At 39.3% G+C, this 18,871-nt stretch overlaps 1 protein-coding gene across 2 annotated transcripts in view; it reads left to right on the forward strand.

Moving 5' to 3' along the window:
- The window catches only part of UMAD1 (UBAP1-MVB12-associated (UMA) domain containing 1), a 211,313-nt gene that overhangs the window by 321 nt on the left and 192,121 nt on the right, over window positions 1–18,871 (forward strand). The gene's annotated exons all lie outside the window — the stretch shown is intronic.

Genomic DNA, 18,871 nt, shown 5'->3' on the forward strand with positions numbered 1-18,871 from the left:
GCTGCGCACCGGCTGTTCGCGTTTCCCCGCCTCCCCTCTTCCCGGTTCTGCGTGGGAGGGGCGGGATTCTCGCTGAATGAAAGCTAGGGATCGGGAGTTTTTAGACAGTTGTCCTCCTGGAGACGAGTACTGGGGTGGCCGGTGATCTTCATCACCTTTGTCAGGCTCCTACTGCTCGGTGGCAGAGGTTCGGTGATTTGCCGCCCAAGCTGCGTCACCTTCCATCCTCAGTTTCCCCATCTGTGGGAAGAGGAGTTGACTCGATTACCTCTACGACCTTTTCTAGCCCTGACAATCTGGCCATACTGCGGAGAAGCGGATTTTCTTAACTCCTCCGTGTTAACAGCGAACTGAAGTATTGGGGGGGTATGTAGGGGGAAAGACCGCTGGGCTAAGAGAGGAGTTGAATTTAAACAGCTGTTCGATGATAAGCAGGCGCGCTTCTCCTTGAGGCGTAATTTCCCCATCCGCAAAATGAGGGGTTAGATGACAATGTTTTGCAAGGTCCCAGCTGACTAACTTTTGTCCACGTGATTCACGACTCTTCTTAACTCCGCAGCAATCTTTTCCCCATTGCTCTCCACACCCCAGGACTCTGGAAGGGAGATCTGGAGGTGAAGAAGAAGATAACCTGTTTCAACGAGATTTGGGGGGATTCTCGAATCTGTCGCTGGGTCATATGGCTTTTGATTTTCGGGGCTTTATCTACCAGGGATATTCCAGAATGAGTGCTCATAAAAATACCTGCCAACGGTGTTGCGGAAATTGGAAAAAACTTTTTATTGGGATATTATTTTTTGGCAACTGAGTCTGTGATTTTTGCCTGAGGCCACCGCGTTGTCGCCGTTCAAATTCTGGTACCTAGCTGGAGTTTCCAGTTTAGTCCCGCTGTTGTCTTAAGCACAGAAGATCCTTTTTGAGACTTCACGCGGCAATTTACGATGGAAATCTAATGTATCATAATTAAATGATACTTAGCCTTCCTCAGCGTTTACATAGCGCTTAATATATTTGTGTTTTAATTTTGCTGTCTCTTAAACAGATTTGAAGGATTTCGTTAACAGATGCAGGATGCATATCAGTTGGTGTATACAAAAGTGGTTGTATTAGTGCAATAAAAGCCTATTTTATATTTCTGCATAAAGCCTTAACGTCTTTTGCGCATTAGCGTTGCTTTGGAAGACAAGTTGATGGTTATTATGTAGGGTAGAGCACACATGAATATCTTGAATAGCAATTTTTCTTTTCTTTCTTTTTTTTTTTTTGAGGAAGATTAGTCCTGAGCTAACTACTGCCAATCCTCCTCTTTTTGCTGAGGAAGACTGGCCCTGAGCTAACATCCATGCCCATCTTCCTCTACTTTATATGTGGGATGCCTACCACAGCATGGCTTTTGCCAAGCGGTGCCATGTCCGCACCTGGGATCTGAACTGCAGACTCCGGGCCACCGAGAATCGGATAGTGTGCATTTAGCTGCTGCGCCACCAGGCCGGCCCCAAATAGCAATTTTTCTTAAAAAGCAGTCCCTAAAGTACCAGAAGCTAATAGCATTGTTTATTACAGTTAAAAGGCCACTTTTACATACCAATGGCATTTTTTTTAACAGGAAGATGAGCAGGAAGATTTTAAAACAGCTTTTTGGATATTTTTTTAGAGACTTAAAATTTATTATGTAATATATAATGCACAGAGTGTGTGTATAGGTGGTATGTATAGTTTCCAGAGAAAATAGATGAACCCTTGTGGGCCTCTCATTCAGGTTAAGAAATGGAAATTTACCAGTTAGTAGTTTGCACTGCCTTAAGTCCTCCTCCCGACCAGCCAGAAACAGACACTATCTTGAAATTTGTGTTAAGCTCCCTGAGCTTGTCTGTATAGTTATATCTCACAGATAGGCATTCCTCAATGGCACGTTGTTTAATTTTGCCAATTTGACCTTTATGTAAATGGAACCATACCATATATACCTTCTGACTTGTTTCATTTGCTTGTTTTTGAGATTAATCTGTGTTGACACGTGTGAGTGGAGTTCATTCTTTTCACCCTGCTGTTTTGCTCTGTTGTTGACTGACCTTTCTGTTGTTTTTAGTTCCTTTCTGTTGCATGCAGGGCTGCGGTGAATATGCTTGTGCCTCTTTCTTGGTACAGCTGTGCAAAGGTCTGTCGGTAGAACTGCTGGAATATAGGGTGTGTATCTTCAGTTTTACTGGTAAAACCAAATATTTTCCCCAAGTAGTGGTATCAGTTTATCCTCTTATCAGGAATGTAAGAGAGTTCCAGTTGATCTACGTTTTTGGTAACTCTTGAAGTTTTTTCCTCCTAATCTGATGGATATGAAATGATTTCTTATTGTGGTCTTAATTTGCTTTCCCTTATTACTAATAAGGTTGAACAGCTTTTCAAATATTTAATGGCCATTTGTGTTTACCATTTTTTGTCTTTTGCTGCTTTTTCTTATTGATTTTTGAGAACGTTTTACATTTGTGTGGATAGTAAGGCTACATTTCTCAGTTTTGGACCTGCCCTTCCTTTGTTTCTTTCTTTCTAAAGAGCTCCTACTTTTAATAAAGTTAAAACGCTTTTTCCCTTAAGTTTAATATAGTTGAAAAAGTCAATTTAAAAAATCTCATTTAAGGATCCTTAAAAATGTTTCAGTATTTTTGTCTTTCATGTTTAATATTCCATCATTTAGAATTGAATTTGTAATATATGTTGTCAGATCCAATGTCTTTGTCTTGTTTTCATTTCAGTTGTCCAGGCATTTATTGACTATGTCACCTTCTTGCCACTGACCTTCAGTGTCACCTTAAGCTTGCGTACGTGTATAGGTCTGTTGCTGGGCTCTCAGTTCTGTTCCAGTGGTCTAGTTTTCTGTCCCCGTGCCGGTATCCACTCTCATCAGTACTGTGGCTTTCTGATAACTTTTCATGTCTGGGGGCGAGTCCTTCTACCCTGCTGTGTTCTTCAAGAAATGTCTTCGTTGTGTTCTCAGCTCTCTGCTGCTCCATATAAAATTGAGCTTGTCAGGTTTCATGAGAAACTGTGTTGGGATGTGATCACAGTTGCATTGAAACCTTGCATTGATTTCAGAAGAAGTAGCATATTAATGATAACTCTTACTATTCTTGAGTTATCGTGGCCCTCTTAGACTCTTTCCAAAAAGTTTCATAATTTTCTACATAAAAGTCTTCACTTATAGGTTAGATTTATTCCTAGTTACCTTGTTGTTTTTGCTATTATAAATGGTATTAAAAATCTTTTTAATGATTTTAACTGACCGTTGCCTATATATAGAAATATTTGACTTTCCTTTGGCTGTCCTGCTAAACTCTTAATTCTAATGATCTTCAATAAGATTCTCTTGGATTTTCTGATGATATGTGAATAACTACAGTTTTGTGTCTCAACAATTCTTAAGTATTTTATTTATTTTTCTTGTCTTTTGTCCAGGTTAGAGCTCCTATTGCCATTTTGAATATAGATGGTCTTTGAGTTAAGATGGGGTTTGACCGTGTAAGTAGTGTCTTAAATACACAAAGGCATAGTTTCACATGTCAGTGAAGTCCAGAGGCATGCAAACTCAGCATGTGGGAGTGCCCCTAAGACTTCAGGAACCCAGATTCCTTCCATCTTTCACTTGTTTTATGCTCAGTATCTGGTTCTAGACTTGTCACTTCATAGGCCAGTACAGGTGCTGGGCATCAGCCATCTAGTCCCTGTTCCAGGCAGCAGAAATGTGGGCAGGCAAGAGGGTGTCCCTTTGTGGGACTTAGCTCCCTTTAAGGAGCCTTCCTGGAGGTCCTTTACTACTTGAAGTTCTACATATTAGGTTAAGGACTTTCCTTTCTCTTCCTAGTTCGATAAGAATTTTAATTGTCGTTATAGAATTTGATCAAATGCATTTTTTTGCCTTAATTGAGATGATTGAAATGAATATATTTTCCATTGTTCAACCATACTCTCATTCCTGGAAGGAACACAAGTTGGTTATGTATATTATGTTTTATTATATATTCCTGGATTTGATTTGCTATTGTTATGTTTGGGATTTTTGCATCCTTGTTCCTAAGTGAGATTGGCCTGTGATTTTTCTTTCTTGTATAGTCTTGTATAGTATTATTAGGGTTATACTAGTCTCAGGAAAGGAGTTGTGGAGTGTTTCTTCTATTCTCTAGGATTCTGTGTAAAGTTGGAATTATCTATTCATTGACTGTTTGGTAGAACTCACCTGTAAAACATTCTGGGTCTGGTATAGTTACCTGTACCTACTGCTTTAGGCGTATCCCGTGAGTTTTCCTAAGTAGATGTTCATCATCATTAAGTTCTAAATATTTTCTAGTTTCCAGCATATTTCTTCTTTGACTCATGGGTTGCTTTTGTTTCCAAATGTATAGGTTTTATTTATTACAATTATTTCCTGTTGTTAATTTCTCATGTAATGGCATTATCGTCAGATGGTATGTTCTGATACTTATTCTTTGAAAGTATATGAGACTTCCTTTAAGGCTTATCAAGTACATGGACAATTTTTGTAAATGTTTCATGTGTGCTTGTATTTTCCAGTTGTTGGATCAAGCTTGTTAATTTCAGCATTCAACTCTTTCTGTTTTCTTTTGTCTGATTAATGTCTCAATTGTTGAGATAATTGCATTAAATATTCTATAGATAGTAGCATTGGCAGTTTCTCCTTGAACTTCTGATGACTTGTGCTATATATTTTTGGAGATTTTGTCATTTGGTACATAGAAGATGAAGATTATGAAGCAAAAGGGTGAAATGAAGTAGTGCTTTTTGCCTTAAAGTTTGTTTTGTCTGTAGACAAATTTAGATCTATCAGCTTTCTTTTGGTTAGAATTTATGTTTTTCCATCCTTCACTTCACCTAGCGGAGCAAGACCCGTGGGCTTGGATGGTCATTTCCTCCTCTCTTTGGTGGCTTATCAGAGAGCTGACTTGGCACGTCTCAGCTCGAGGGAAGACAGGGTGATACCAGCCTGGGGCCCCAGCAGCTCCCTTCTTCACAAGGCACTTCTTTAACCAGGATATTCTACGATCACATTATTGCCCAAGTGTGTGGGGGCTGGGTTCCTCTCTGTGGGAACACTAAAGTATGGGGGATCATGGGCACTTTGCCACTTCTCTGCTTGTTACGTTTTCTCCAGTAAACCTTATTTGATATTTATACTGTGTGGTCCTTATGATGTTTGTGTCTGTTGGCCTGATAACTTTCAACTTCTCGGTGTCCATATGGTTTAGGTGTGTCTCTTGTAAATAGTGCAGATAGCTGGAGGTTTCGTTTTTCTATCTTTGGTCCGTTTACATTGATCGTGGTTACTGGTATTTTTGGGTTCCTTTCTAGAGTCATTTTGTGCTTCCTGTGTGTTCTGCTTTTTTTGTTGTTTATTTTTTTCTCCTCTGTTGCCTTGTTTTTAATTGACTTTTTATTAGTGTTTTCCTCAGTTCCATTTTGTTCCTCTGTATTAGTGTGAATGTTACATGTTTTCTTTAAAAAATTTTTGTGGTCAACCATTAGCATGCGTGTTAAACTTAAAGTCTAAAGTTATTTTACTCTGTGTCAAGATAAGACCCTATAACTCCATTTACCCTTTCCCAATTTGTATGCTGTTGTCTAGAGTTCTTGTTCTATCTTGATTTCTTGTAACCCCACAAATTAGGCATTATTACTGCTGTATGCAGTTAAGATTTGCTTGAAGCATATTTATCATTTTCTGTGCTTAACTATTTATTTTTACATCTCAACCTCTTTTCTGGTATTATTTCCCTTCTTTTGGGGGTACCTTCTTTGGAAGTTCTTTTAGTGAGAATCTTTGGTAGTGAATTCCATCAGTTTTTTTTTTTTCTGAATATGTTTTTTTTATCCTTGTTCTCAAAAGATAGGTTTACTGTCTTTCTGTGATATAGAATTCTAAATGGACAGTTAATTTCTCTCAAGACTGTGCTGATATTGTTTTACTCTTTTAATATTTACTGTCCTTTTCCCTTTTTTTTTTTTTTGAGGAAGACTGGCCCTGAGCTAACATCTGTGCCCATCTTCCTCTATTTTATATGTGGGACGCCTGCCACAGCATGGCTTGCCAAGTGGTGCCATGTCCCCACCCAGGATCCAAACTGGTGAACCCTGGGCCACCGAAGCAGAACGTGTGAACTTAACCACTGCGCCACTGGGCTGGCCCCTACTTTCCTTTTAAATTGTGATTCTTTTGTAAGTTTTAGTATCTTTCTGCTTGATCCTCAGTTTATCTGGGTTCTGCAGTTTTACTGTGTAATGTATCCTGATGTGGATTTCTCCTATTTGGTTTGCTGGTGAATATTGCTGGTGAACTTCTAGTCTGAGTCTGGAAGCTTCACTGAAACCTGTCCGCCCTGCTGGTGTTTGAAATACTGATGGCATAGCTTTCAGCATCACCGTAACATGCAGCCACCACAGTATGCCAACTGACAGACGGGTAGTGTGGTTCCCTGACCAGGAAATGAACCGGTGCCACAGTAGTGAGAGCGCCTAGTCTTAACCACTAGACCACCAGGGCAGGCCAGCTGGCTAGCTTGACTTAGCCTAAGGGTTCCTGACCTCACAAGGATTGAAGCTGTGAACGGGAAAGCTTTCAGAAGACAAGCTGTCTTCTATCTCTTTTTGAGACCACCTTCTTTTCAGCCAGGCGTTTGTTGCTTCATTGTTTACATAGACCTACATGGGTATCCCAGGCTTTGTGACCAGCTTTTGGGAGAGTGTAATTTGCCAGCTCTAGTCACTTGACCATACATCTTCCAACCAGCTGTGGTGTGGAAGAGGACTTGGGGAGGACTGAGAACAAACGTGGCTACTGGGAGTCCGCTGTGTTGGAAGGATACCCAAGGGTGTTGCAATAATTCATGCTGGAGATGCTGGTGAGGTGAACTCAAGCAGTGGCAGTAGGAATAGAGAGACGCTAAAAGGTTCGTAAGATATCACGAGGTTGCAGGACTTAGAGGTTGGTGGGCAGGGGGTGAAGGAAGAGGGTGAAATCAAGGTAACATTTATGGTTCTGTCTCTAGCGGCTGTTTGGAGCATCATGCTTTTTTCTGAGATAGAGAATAGAGGAGAAATGCATGTGGGGAAGATGCATTTAGATGGGAAGATGACTTAGGCTTGGACATTGAGGCAATGTAGCACAGAGTGAAGAACGTAGACTTTGGAGCAGACAGACCTGGGTTAAATCCTGATACTTTCACTTAAGTGACTTTTGCACAAATTATTCATTCTTTCAGAGCTACAATTTCTTTGTTAACATGGGAGATAATAAAGCTTCACAGGGTTGTTAGATTGGGTATGTAAATTACTGAGCACAGTGCCTTGATACACTAAGTACTTAAATAATAAATTGCAAACTTATGTAACTCTTCCTAGCATGACCAGATTGCCCTTAAGTATCCATTGGACATCTTAGTGATCATGAGTTGAGGTAGTGGCGGGGGAAGAAAACCCCAGGGTGTTTCCCCAGAAGGAAGGAAGTGTGTGGGCTTGTCTGAGAATGGAGATCCTGAATTCATTTGGGTGATGGTATGTTTTGCCCAGCTCTGCTCAGCAGCCCGGATGTAAGAAATCGTGTTCTCTTACAACCGTTTGAGGGTTACCAAGATGTTTTCTATACTTTTCAACAGTTTCTTATGGAAAATTATCATCAGAGAGCTATTCTTCCTCTTAGTCTTTGGGTCCACATTTTCCCTTCCTTATGTTGCTCACCTTTTGGCGATGGCTTATTGAAGGAGATACTGGGTGGATGATGTTACCTTAGTCTTCTTTCCTGAACTTTCTGTTGCAGGCAGCTTCTTGTTTCCGTGTCTGGTCCTGGAAGACAGACAGATGCACATGTTCCTTGGCTTGTCCAGTTCCCAGTGGCTGACCGCCACTCATCATGTGTGGGTCTGCCCGGCTGAGACTGAGTCAGCTGTGACTTGGATTGTTGAGGTCTCTCTATGAATTAGAGAATTAGGAGCAGTTTGTAGTTCTTTAAACATGAAAGTAGACTTCCTTCCTGTGCTCTGCTCGTGGAGCTTTTCTGTCTGGGACCCTGTGTTACAAGGTCTTCCTTGGACAGTTACAAACTATTGCCCTCCTTCCTCTCTCCTGTGGCTTGCTCAGGCCAAAAGCTATAGTCTCTGAATGGAGGTGAAAGATCTTGTCTGGGAGGAGTAGGGATAGGGGAGGGCATCGAGTTCTGCCAGACTTTAGAGAGTTTCCATGCAGGCGGATGTCTGGCAGCCTATTGTTTTTCTGGTAGGTACAGCTCCTGTATTTTAGAATTAAGTTCAGGCAATGGGAATGGATGAAATGCTTTTCCCATCTTTGTGGTTTACTCTCCTGTTTAGGTTAGCTTGTTTATTCACTTATTCATTCATTCCCTGGACAGGATTTCAGAAGATGTAGCATATGGCAGAGAGTACAGGAATCAACTCTTGGTGAGTTGTACTTCTTGGTCAATCCCCACTGATCTTGAGTTCATGGGAATTTGACTCAGACCTTGGCATATGGTTGACAGAGCTATTGCCAGTTTTTATCTTGTGTTTTTTTTTTTTTTGCTGGAGATTTGCCTTGAGCTAACATCTGTTGCCAATCTTCTTCTTTTTGTATGTGAGCTGCTGCCACAGCATGACCACTGATGAGTGGTGTAGGTCCGTGCCCAGAAACTGAACCCAGGCCACTGAAGTGGAGTGTACCGAACTTAACCACTAGGCCACTGGGGCTGGCTCTGTCTTGTGTTTCTTTATGTGCATTTTGATGAAAAATTGGGAGGAGATAATGGGGCTGGCCCCATGGCCGAGTGGTTAAGTTCGAGTGCTCTGCTTCAGCGGCCCAGGGTTTTGCCAGTTTGGATCTTGGGCACCGACATGGCACCACTCATCAAGCCATGCTGAGGCGGCATCCCACATGCCACAACTAGAAGGACCCACGACTAAAAATATACAGCTATGTAACAGAGGGCTTTGGGGAGAAAAAGGAAAAATAAAATCATTAAAAAAAAAAAAATGGAAGGAGGTCAAACAGCCAGCTTTCCTGTTTACTCAGGAGTCTGAAGATAGTCTTAGACGGATAGCAGTCCTTCCTGACCTGCTGTTAGCAACTGTTAACCACGTGCGTGATGGTGCTGGTTTTACGCAGGACTCAGGACCGTGCTTTGTGCCCATAGGCATTATGAGAGGTGGTGGAGGAGACCAAGAGGCAGCAGGTGGACTGGGTAGTTCTTGAATTCGAAGAATGGGCCTTGTCTGGTGTTGTTTCTCTAGGGCCTAGCACCATGCTTGGCTGGTATTTGGCCTTCAAAACATGTTGGTTGAGTGAATTAAAAAGTGAACAAATGATTGAATTTTAGGAATTTGTTTTTATTTGGGGAGGAAGTAAATACTTGATGGTGCAGTTAGGTTGTATTGAAAGTCAAATAATGCAGACTTTTAGTGGACAGTTTTGGAAGTGAATCCTTTTGGAAGTTGAATGTGATGGTTCCTGTTGTGTGTGAAATGTATTTAAGTGAACAAATAGAGTAACTTAAAGACACACTCTGAATAATGTTTTATTGTTTTCTTTGTTCATTCTAGGTTTCCCTGTGCTATAGAGAGTTGTAAAGAGGTGTCACCTCACATCGGATGACTTCCTTCTCCCTTAGGACATTATTTAAATGTGTTTACTCACCTCAGATATTTGTTTTATGTGAAGAGATGCTTTTTGTTAGAGTTGTCTGGAGTCTTTTTCAGGATTTTTTCTCATTTAAGAGGTGCAACACTGAATGCAGAGGGTAGAAGTTTGTGTTGTATTGCTAGACAGCAGTGTTATTTAAGCCAAAACCAAAATATTTTTTTTTTGTGGCAGTTGTGTAAGATTGTGTTTGTAACTTTTCTAAAATGTAAAGCATATCATTGTATCATTAATTTAGAAGACTTGGGATAACATTAAAGCCTCTAAATTACCTTCTTGGTCAATGAATGAGACCCAGATGATATAAATCATAAGTCCGGTTTGTTTATAAGCTCTCACAAGGCAGCAACTTTATCTTCTAAATTTCTTTATCTCCCTACTATTTAGCATCCATCTTTAGGAAAAAAAACCCACTATGGTTTTCATGTGTACTGCATTAAAAAAAGAGAAGTGTTTTTTTTTGTGTTTTTTTTTTTTTTTTAATAAAACCTCTTGAAATTAAGATGTCTTCTGACTGGAGTGCGTCACATACCGGGTGATCACGCCCATCCACAGAGGAGTAGGGTACAACAGAGAACTGTCTGGCCCCAAATGCTAAGAGTGAAGAGATTGAGAAACCCTGGTCCAATGTAATGGGAGATTCCCCCCTTAAATTAGTAGAATTAGGGGAGACTTTATTATGTTGCTCTGTTTTTCATTTTATGAGTAGAACACAGAGAACTAGAGGCAAAAAGCCGTGAGTTGTTATCACTGCCGGGCCACCATTCTTGATTCTGAAAATAATAGGGTAGTTAATTAAAAGGAAAACAAACAAAAAATCCCCAAATCCAACAACAACTACAAAACTACACAAAACTTCCCTGATGATTCTAATGTGGACTTTGGGAGTCATATTTATTTACAAAGTAACAGAGGAGAGTAAAACTGTGTGAGGTTTGTTTTACTTTAGTGAGACTGTCTGTGTTCATGATGGAAACAGGATCCGAGAAGAATGAAGGTTCTGTTCTAGAATTTTCTTGGGCCGACTTGTGACTTTTCAAGATGACTTTATCATATCCCTGAAAAGCAATTCTGCTAGAGAAAATTCCAGAAAATTAGTAATTCTAGATTATGTAATACTTCCATGATGATAGGATTTCGTTATTATGGTAACAACGCATAATAGCAAGCTGTTCCTGGCGGTAGGTATCTTACATGCTAATGCTGAGTAGCTGGCCGTTGAGCTTATCAGATGAAGCCTCTGTGTGGCAAATAACGCCAGCTGTTAAAGGTCATCAAGTTATAGGGCTGGCCCAGGGGCTGAGTGGTTAAGTTTGTGTGCTCTGCTTTGGCTGCCCAGGGTTTCGCCAGTTCGGATCCTGGCCACAGACATAGCACCGCTCATCAGGCCACGCTGAGATGGCGTCCCACATAGCACAACCAGAGGCGCTCACAACTAGGATACACAACTGTGTACTGGGGGGCTTCGGGCAGAAGAAGAAGAAAAAAGAAAGACTGGCAACATATGTTAGCTGAGGTGCCAATCTTAAAACAAAGTTACCAAGTTGTAGTGACAGACCAGAACCGCCCCCGCCCTGTACCCTTTTAACCTAGGATTTCCTGTATTGTGTTTAAGTGTTTCATGTTTGAATCCTACATGTCGCATTTCTGAAAAGCTTTTCCTGCCTTTAATTTAATATAAAGTAAAATAGGAAAAGGATTTAAACTATAAGGATCAAGGAGAAACTATCAAATCAAGAAAAAACACCCCAGCTTGACGCCTGTTGAAATCTACACTGTGAAGTTCTCTGGACCCCGTGCACTCTCCTAGGATCCTCCCTTACCTGATGCTTTATAATATCAATTTGTAACTTGACATCTTCTGACTTTCTAAGTATTTTAGATGTTCTGTTTTGGCTAAAAATAATACGTATTTAATTTCTCAGTTTGCTAAAAGCGACTGAGTGGTCATATTAGCGAAATGAGTTTTGCTAAATCATATAACTTCAATTTTTAATGGCTGTTATGCATGTGCATGATGTCACTTTCCAGCTAGGTGGACAGACTCTCTTAAAAAAAGTAGAGGACGGACTCTCTTAAAAATGAAGTTGCCCCAGCACTTTGTATTCCTCTGGGTGTGTTGTGAAAGCCGCTCTCCTGTAGTCTGAGGGCAGCTCCGAGCTACTCCAGACCAGTGGAAATGGAATGGAAATATGAGTTCAAGGAGGAAAAAAGAACAGTGTAAAATGTCCTGCTGTTAGAAAAGAACTTGTTTATGTATTTTATAAATGGTTGATGATGGATATTAAAATGTTCTGGTGTTTACATTCTGTTGGGTAAATTTAAAGGAATGATAGAATGGTTTTATTTCAACCTATAAATATAATATGCTAGAAACTACATCCGTTCTAATTTTCACTGAAAAGTTTTAGATGTCAACTTAAAAAATGCAAGGAGTGCATCATTTTTCAAAATTCTTTTAAGGGGTTTGTGAGCACCAAAGTATGATCAGTGGCTTTGAAACTTTTTTGCCTTCAACCCAAAGTAAGAAATACATTTCATATCATGACCTAGCACACGCACCCAAAGACGAGAGTTGATAAAACATTACTTAGTATGTATGATGTTCTCTGATAATCTTTTTGCTTCCTTTTCCCTTTCTTTGGATGAGAGGTCGGAGCATAAATTGCAGAGTGGAGATAAAATTTATGTTAATGTTTTAATTAATTGGCTTTCCAGCTGTTCGGTGGAGTGATATCAGTTTAAATATCTTCCCTTGCTCTTCTCTCACTTATCCTCTTGGATATCTATATCTTTCCCCCATTACCAATATCACAAACCTTCAAAAATAAAAAACCCAGGTGGGATGGAAAAACGGGAAGAATCTTTGGGTAATCCTAATTGGTAATCTAAAGTTAATGGATAAATTTTAAAAGAGGATAAAATCATTTCTCTGACACAAGTATAAAATCTGTCAAAGACTTTACTGAACTCATTAATTAAAGAGGGAACTTTAAGATATTACGACTGGTTCACAAGAGAACTCAGAGTATCAACACACATTTTTAGTCTCATAAAGGAATGTTGAATTTATAAATGGCGCAAAACTGGTCACTATCCCCAGGGCAGTAATTAATGCATTCTACCAGGTATATTTCTGTGGACAGGAATTATTTGCATGACTGTCAGTTTTATACAAGTTGTCTCCTGCAGAGCTATAACATTACTTAGTCAAAGACAAACAAAGGTGGAGATAACCTGGATGGATGAGCTAGCCAGAATATCCGCTAAATTCCAAAGTCTTTCACAACTTTTTTGTTTTTCTTTTTTTGGTGAGGAAGATTGGCCCTGAGCTAACATCTGTTGCCAGTCTTCCTCTTTTTGCTTGAGGAAGATTGTCCCTGAGCTAACATCTATGCCAGTCTTCCTCTATTTTATATGTGGGATGCTGCCACAGCATAGCATCACTTGAGCAGCGTGTGGGTCCGTGCCCAGGATCCAGACCTGCAAACCCTGGGCCACTGAAGTGGAGTGTGCAGACTTCACCACTATGCCACCGGGCCATCCCCCACAATGTTTTCTTATATGGATTAGATTTAGGCTATTAAACACTTTCCTATCCTGGGTCTAAAATTTTGCCTCCTGAAGGCCAAGTCTCGTTTGTAGAGGATTTATTCAATCTGCAGAGTATTTTTTTTTAATTCAATCTGCAGAGTATTTTTTAAAATTTTGAATTTGTTGCCGTCATCCAAAAACTAGGTTTTTTTTATAATAGTTTTGAGAAATCAGACTTGGTGACACAGGGTCCACATTCCTTCATGGAACAGTGGTTGGAGCTGCCAAAGGTATCTTCTCTATATATTTTTTAATTTTTAAAAATCTTTATTTTTTATTGTAAAATAGTGCATAGTATTTAGAAAAAAAGGAGATACTACAAAAGAACTGTAAAGTGAATATAAACTGATCCTGCATCCTGGTAGCAACAACTATTAGGTTTGGTGTATATTTTTTCATCCTTTTTTCTAAGAATATACAAACTTATCCCCTTCTTGTGCACACAAAATAGAAAATATTTTTATAATTAGAAAGCCTGCTAGTTTCATTTGAAAAAGCAAATAAATTAGAAAAACTACTAGAAAGGATAAAATAGTATAAAACAACTACAATAGAAAGACATACCGTAAAGAATATATAAAAAAGATTAAAACAAAAAATTATGAGTAAATCATATTAGCTAAAATCATATATTAAAAAATAGTTTGAGGAAAAATAAATGATTTTAGCTAAAAGGTTCTCTCTTCAAGTGGCCCGGGTGACAATAAGAGCAGCAGTTCTGAGTCCAAGTCCCGTAGTCCCCACGCAGGTAGTAAAGGGGAGGGAAGTTCAGACGAGGCAACTTGAGACCTTCAAGCTGCATTCCGCAGAGGTTCCCAGGTGCCCTGAGGTCGTCTTCAGGGGCGGTGATGCCCTAACCATAGCTTCAGCTTGTCCTGTTTTTTTCGTGTGTGGTGGTGTTTTTTTACCTACCTCGGCCATGACAGCTAGTACAAATCTGATTCCCAGCTTTCCCAGCTCAAAACCTTTGAAAGCTCTTTGACTGGTTCCTGCATCAAGACCTCACAAGCCTTGTTTTGGCGAAGGGCTCCTCCTCTGACTCGCTGGGCATCTCCCTCCTTCCTTCCCTAGACGTGCCTTCTTTAGACAGGTCTGTGCTCTCCTTCACTCCTTCTGTCCCATGCTAGGCTGGTTCCACTCGTAGTTATCTGCCTGGCATTCGAACTTACCACCTCTGGATTATACTGAAGAGCTCGGTTGTTTCTGCAATTTTGAAACGTAAAATAATATAGTTGCATTAATATTTTAGTCCTGGTATGACAGCCAAGTATGATGTTTTTGAAAATTTCAAAGAAGTGAGAGTATACACATAATTTTGGTGATAATTAAGGGGATGTATTTCCATAGTATAATTTGAGATCTTAGAGATCATGATCTCAATATTTTTTCTTTGAAATACCACTGATGTTTGTGATTTCAGCTACCATTTATATGCTAACAACTCCCAAATTCCAACTTACTCCTTTCGCTGGAGCACTAGGTCTTATTTTTCCAACTACATTTTACGTATTTCCGTTTGGACCAGACACTGTTTCCCCACATCTAACTTGTCTGAAATGGAATTCTTTATTTTTTTCTCCTCTTAAACTTCCCTTTCCTACTGTCGTTATCTTACTCATAATGTCTCTTTCTTCAGTCCTTCAGGCTTGAAACTTCAGTCAACCTTTATTAATGCCTTTCCATCAGTATTTTGTAGACTTGAGAGTCACTAGGTCCTGTTCCATATTTCTGTACATCCCTTCTTTTTCATTCAAGCTTCTCTCATCTTGATCTAATGTCTTTTGCTACAACTTTGTAACGTCTTGACTACATACTCTCAATCAACTTCTCCAGCATATTATTTGAAATCCAGTCTTTCTGAAACACTACTTTCCTCAAGATCCTAGTCTATACAATAATAGTAAACAAATCCTGGTGTGCCACTCTAGGTATTCTAACATTTTCCTGACTTTTCAGCCCTTCTAATAATTTGTCTCTAACTTTCTTTTGCAGTTTTAGTTTCTGTTGCTTATCTGCGTGCCTCTAGTGAGGTTAGTCCTTTGCCGTCCTCTAAAGATGCTGTGCTCTTTGTTCACAGTGACCCTTCTTACAGGAGAGGCCTTCCTTCTCTTCTTTGTTTATATTTGTCCCCTAACCATCGGATGAAATTAAACTCAAGGTCACCTATTTGTGAAGTTCATGTGGGCTGTTCTGATTCTCCTTGGTCCTTCTGGAATATTGTATCCTGTTTAATGCTATTTTTGGTAATGTAATCTTGTCTCTCAAGATTAAAACTACCACAAGCATGGACCATTGTCTTTTTTGGTATCTCTCAGAAGAAATTAGTAAACTTGTTATCTAAATTTGTATTATTTTTGCGTAACCATGCAATTCACAACCCACCATACAGAATAAGAGGAGGAAGATTAAACGTTCAGGATTTCAATTTTTCAGTAGTATGAAATTTACATATTTATTGGTTTTTGGCACAAATCTGAAGGAAAAAATATGTGTGTGTATTACTCTTACAGTTAACTGGCTTCTGTTTATCAATCACACATAGAATTTCAGTCTGATATATTTACGTTATCTAGTAGTCTGTGAAATTTAAAGAGGATAATCAAATTGAGAAAACCAGGTTGCCTTAATCCTTTTGTTATGGATAATATTGCTTAAAAGGTGAGCCTTAGAGTAATACAAAAAAATAAATATATTACTTGCCCTACCCTCCCCCTCTTCAGAGCAATAGGATTTGCCCTGCCTGGCAGTCAGGCTAGTCCTTTATATATGCAGTCTGTGTATACCATTAAAAGTCAAGACACTGTCCTTTTATTTTTCAGTTTTGCGCGAAAGCATAGAGAAAAGAAGCATTTTGTTTTTTATACAAAGACTGTATCTATAACCCACACAAAGTGGCTTAAGAGATTTGAGACAATTTTCTGAATAATTGTGAACTACAGCATTTATATGACATCTAAAACATCGTGCTAATGAATTTTTAAGATAGCTTTATTGAGGTTTTATTAATATACAATAAATTGCACATGTTGAAAGTGTACAATTTGATGAGTTTTGACATATTTATACCCCTGAAACCATCACCACAATCAAGATAACGAACATATCCATCATCCCCAAAAGTTTCCTTCTGATCCTGCTTCTCTCCTGCCTCCCTGCACCTCCCCATCCCCAGGCAACCACTGATCTGCTTTCTGTCACTGTACATTAGTTTGCATCTTCTAGAAGTTCATATAAATGGAATAATACAGTATGAACTCGTTTTTGTCTGGCTTCTTTCACTCAGCTTAATTTTTTTGAGATTCATGCATGTTGTAGCGTATTTTAGGAATTCATTCCTTTTTATTGCTGAATAGTATTATACGTATGCCACAATTTATGCATTTATCTGTTAGACATTTGGGTTGTTTCTGGTTTGGGGTTATTACCGAAAAAGCTGTATGACGTTTGTGTACAAGTACAGACATATGCTTTCATTTTTCTTAGGTAAATACCTAGAAGAAGGTCTGGGTCGTATGGTACGAATATGTTTATGTTTTAAAGAAACTGCCAAACTGTTATCCAGAGTGGTTGTACTATATTACACACCGACCACAGTGTGCAAGAGTTCCAGTTACTCCACATCTTTGCCAACACTTGGCGTGGCAAACCTTTTAAATTTTAAACATTTTAGTAGTTATGTAGTGGTATCTCATTGAGATTTTAATTTACATTTGCCTGTTGACTAATGATTTGGAACATCTTTTCATGTGATTGTTTGCCATCTGCACATCTTCTTTGGTGAAATGTCTCTTCATATCTCTTACCCAGTTTTTATTGAGTTGTTTTCTCATTATTGAGTTTCAAGAGTTCTTTATATTTTCTAGATACCCGTGATTTGCAAGAATTTTCTCCTAGCCTGTGGCATGGGCAGGTGAATTCTTCATCCCCCATGTATATCGAGGCAGCTCCAGGATTCCTCTGTCTGAGAATTCAGAGGCATTCTGGGTTGGGTTCCAGCTCAGCCAGGCAGGAGTGTTATTGCTAGCTAATGGATTTTTAAGAATAAATTTTTGTATTTTTCCTATTTATAAATGTAAAATTTCCTCATTGTAGATAATTTTTAAAATACTGAAAATTGTAAATAAGGAAATGAGACTGGAACATGCTTGAGAACTCTAAACAGAAGATTCAGCCAACTGTCAAGGCCGTGTGCATCAGAAGGATGAGTGCTTGGGCCTTCCTGTATGCTAGGCTTAGGGCAGCAGGCCTCCTCTATGGGATGGGGCTCTTAAATTACTCTTAGTTTTGCTAAGCGTTGCTTCAGAAATCGGGTAGGCTGAGATTGCAGTTTGTTCCCCCTAAATGTAAACTGAGAGCTGCCTTTGCAGTGCTTGGTCAGTATGTGGCCTAAACATGTAGTAAGTGTTTATGAAATATAAATCTAAAGTAAGTGAAGGTCTTGAACATAGATGTTATGGGATTAGTAAATGTCTTTAGAACATAGCACTGAGCAAGGCTTGGAAAAGTAGGGATTGACAAAGACAGAAGTGGAATTAGTCAAATGTATTTGACTAGTATTGAGAAATAGTATATTAAAGTCCAACACAAATGTCGTAAGTGTTAAGGGCTCCTTGTCTCTGGTGCTTTGTTGATGAAAAGCATTCCGTTTTGGTGCCAAGAGGACTTAGTTTAAAATTCTAGGTCTGCTGTTTACTAGCCACATAAACTTGGACCAGTACTTAACCTACTTTACTTCAGTTCTTTCACTTACACATTGTGAATAATCACGCGTACCTAGTGGGGTGACTGTAAGTTTCTAAGAGATAGAGTATATACGGCATTTTGGTATAGTGCCTGACCCACTGCAGGAGCTCAGCAAATGTTAGTGGGGTTTGGTTACTCCCCGTCTCCTTCCCAGTACTAGGGTAACCAAATCTGGGTAACCAAATCTGGCTGCTGGGGTGATGACCAACCATGCAGCTTTCCAACTGTGGGAGTCACTCAAAGAGGGGAGATCTTAGAATGGTATTTGCCAGCCCTATCGAGAGAAGTTTTTACACCACTCTATGTGCTTTTCAGTGATTTGAAAAAAAAAATCACGGCATAAAGATAATTTGATGATAGATTTTAGAGTCTCAGGACATAGTCTTTTTGTGCTTGGAGTGATTACTCTAAAGGTAGATGTTTAGACCGACTTTAATGAATGATTAAGTGGAATGAATTATTAATGTCAGCAGTTAGTATTGGTTATACAAGGGAATCCCAAGACTTGTAGTGTAAAATTGGAATCTTGTTCCCCCAGAAAAACATCTTGAGGAAGGAGTTAAGGTGGAGTGATAGGTGTGAGGGTGACTGGTACTTTTGTAACAAGTTTAGAGCTGTTTTGGATGGGTATTTGTAGTAAACTATTTTTTACTGTCATTCTGAGTTCTTTTATACCATCTCTGCTCCCTTTCTCTTATTTCTGACCTGTTTCTTCTGTGCCTGGAAGTTTCTTGACTCTTTCAACCTAAGTTATCCCTCCTTCTCTAATATGTTAGCAATTTTATAATGTTCTGAAGTGACAGACTATAATATTATGCATTGCCAGTGAGCCATACTATCAGCACAC

This window comes from Equus quagga, chromosome 8 (genome assembly GCF_021613505.1).
Source record: "Equus quagga isolate Etosha38 chromosome 8, UCLA_HA_Equagga_1.0, whole genome shotgun sequence".
Taxonomy (NCBI): domain Eukaryota; kingdom Metazoa; phylum Chordata; class Mammalia; order Perissodactyla; family Equidae; genus Equus; species Equus quagga.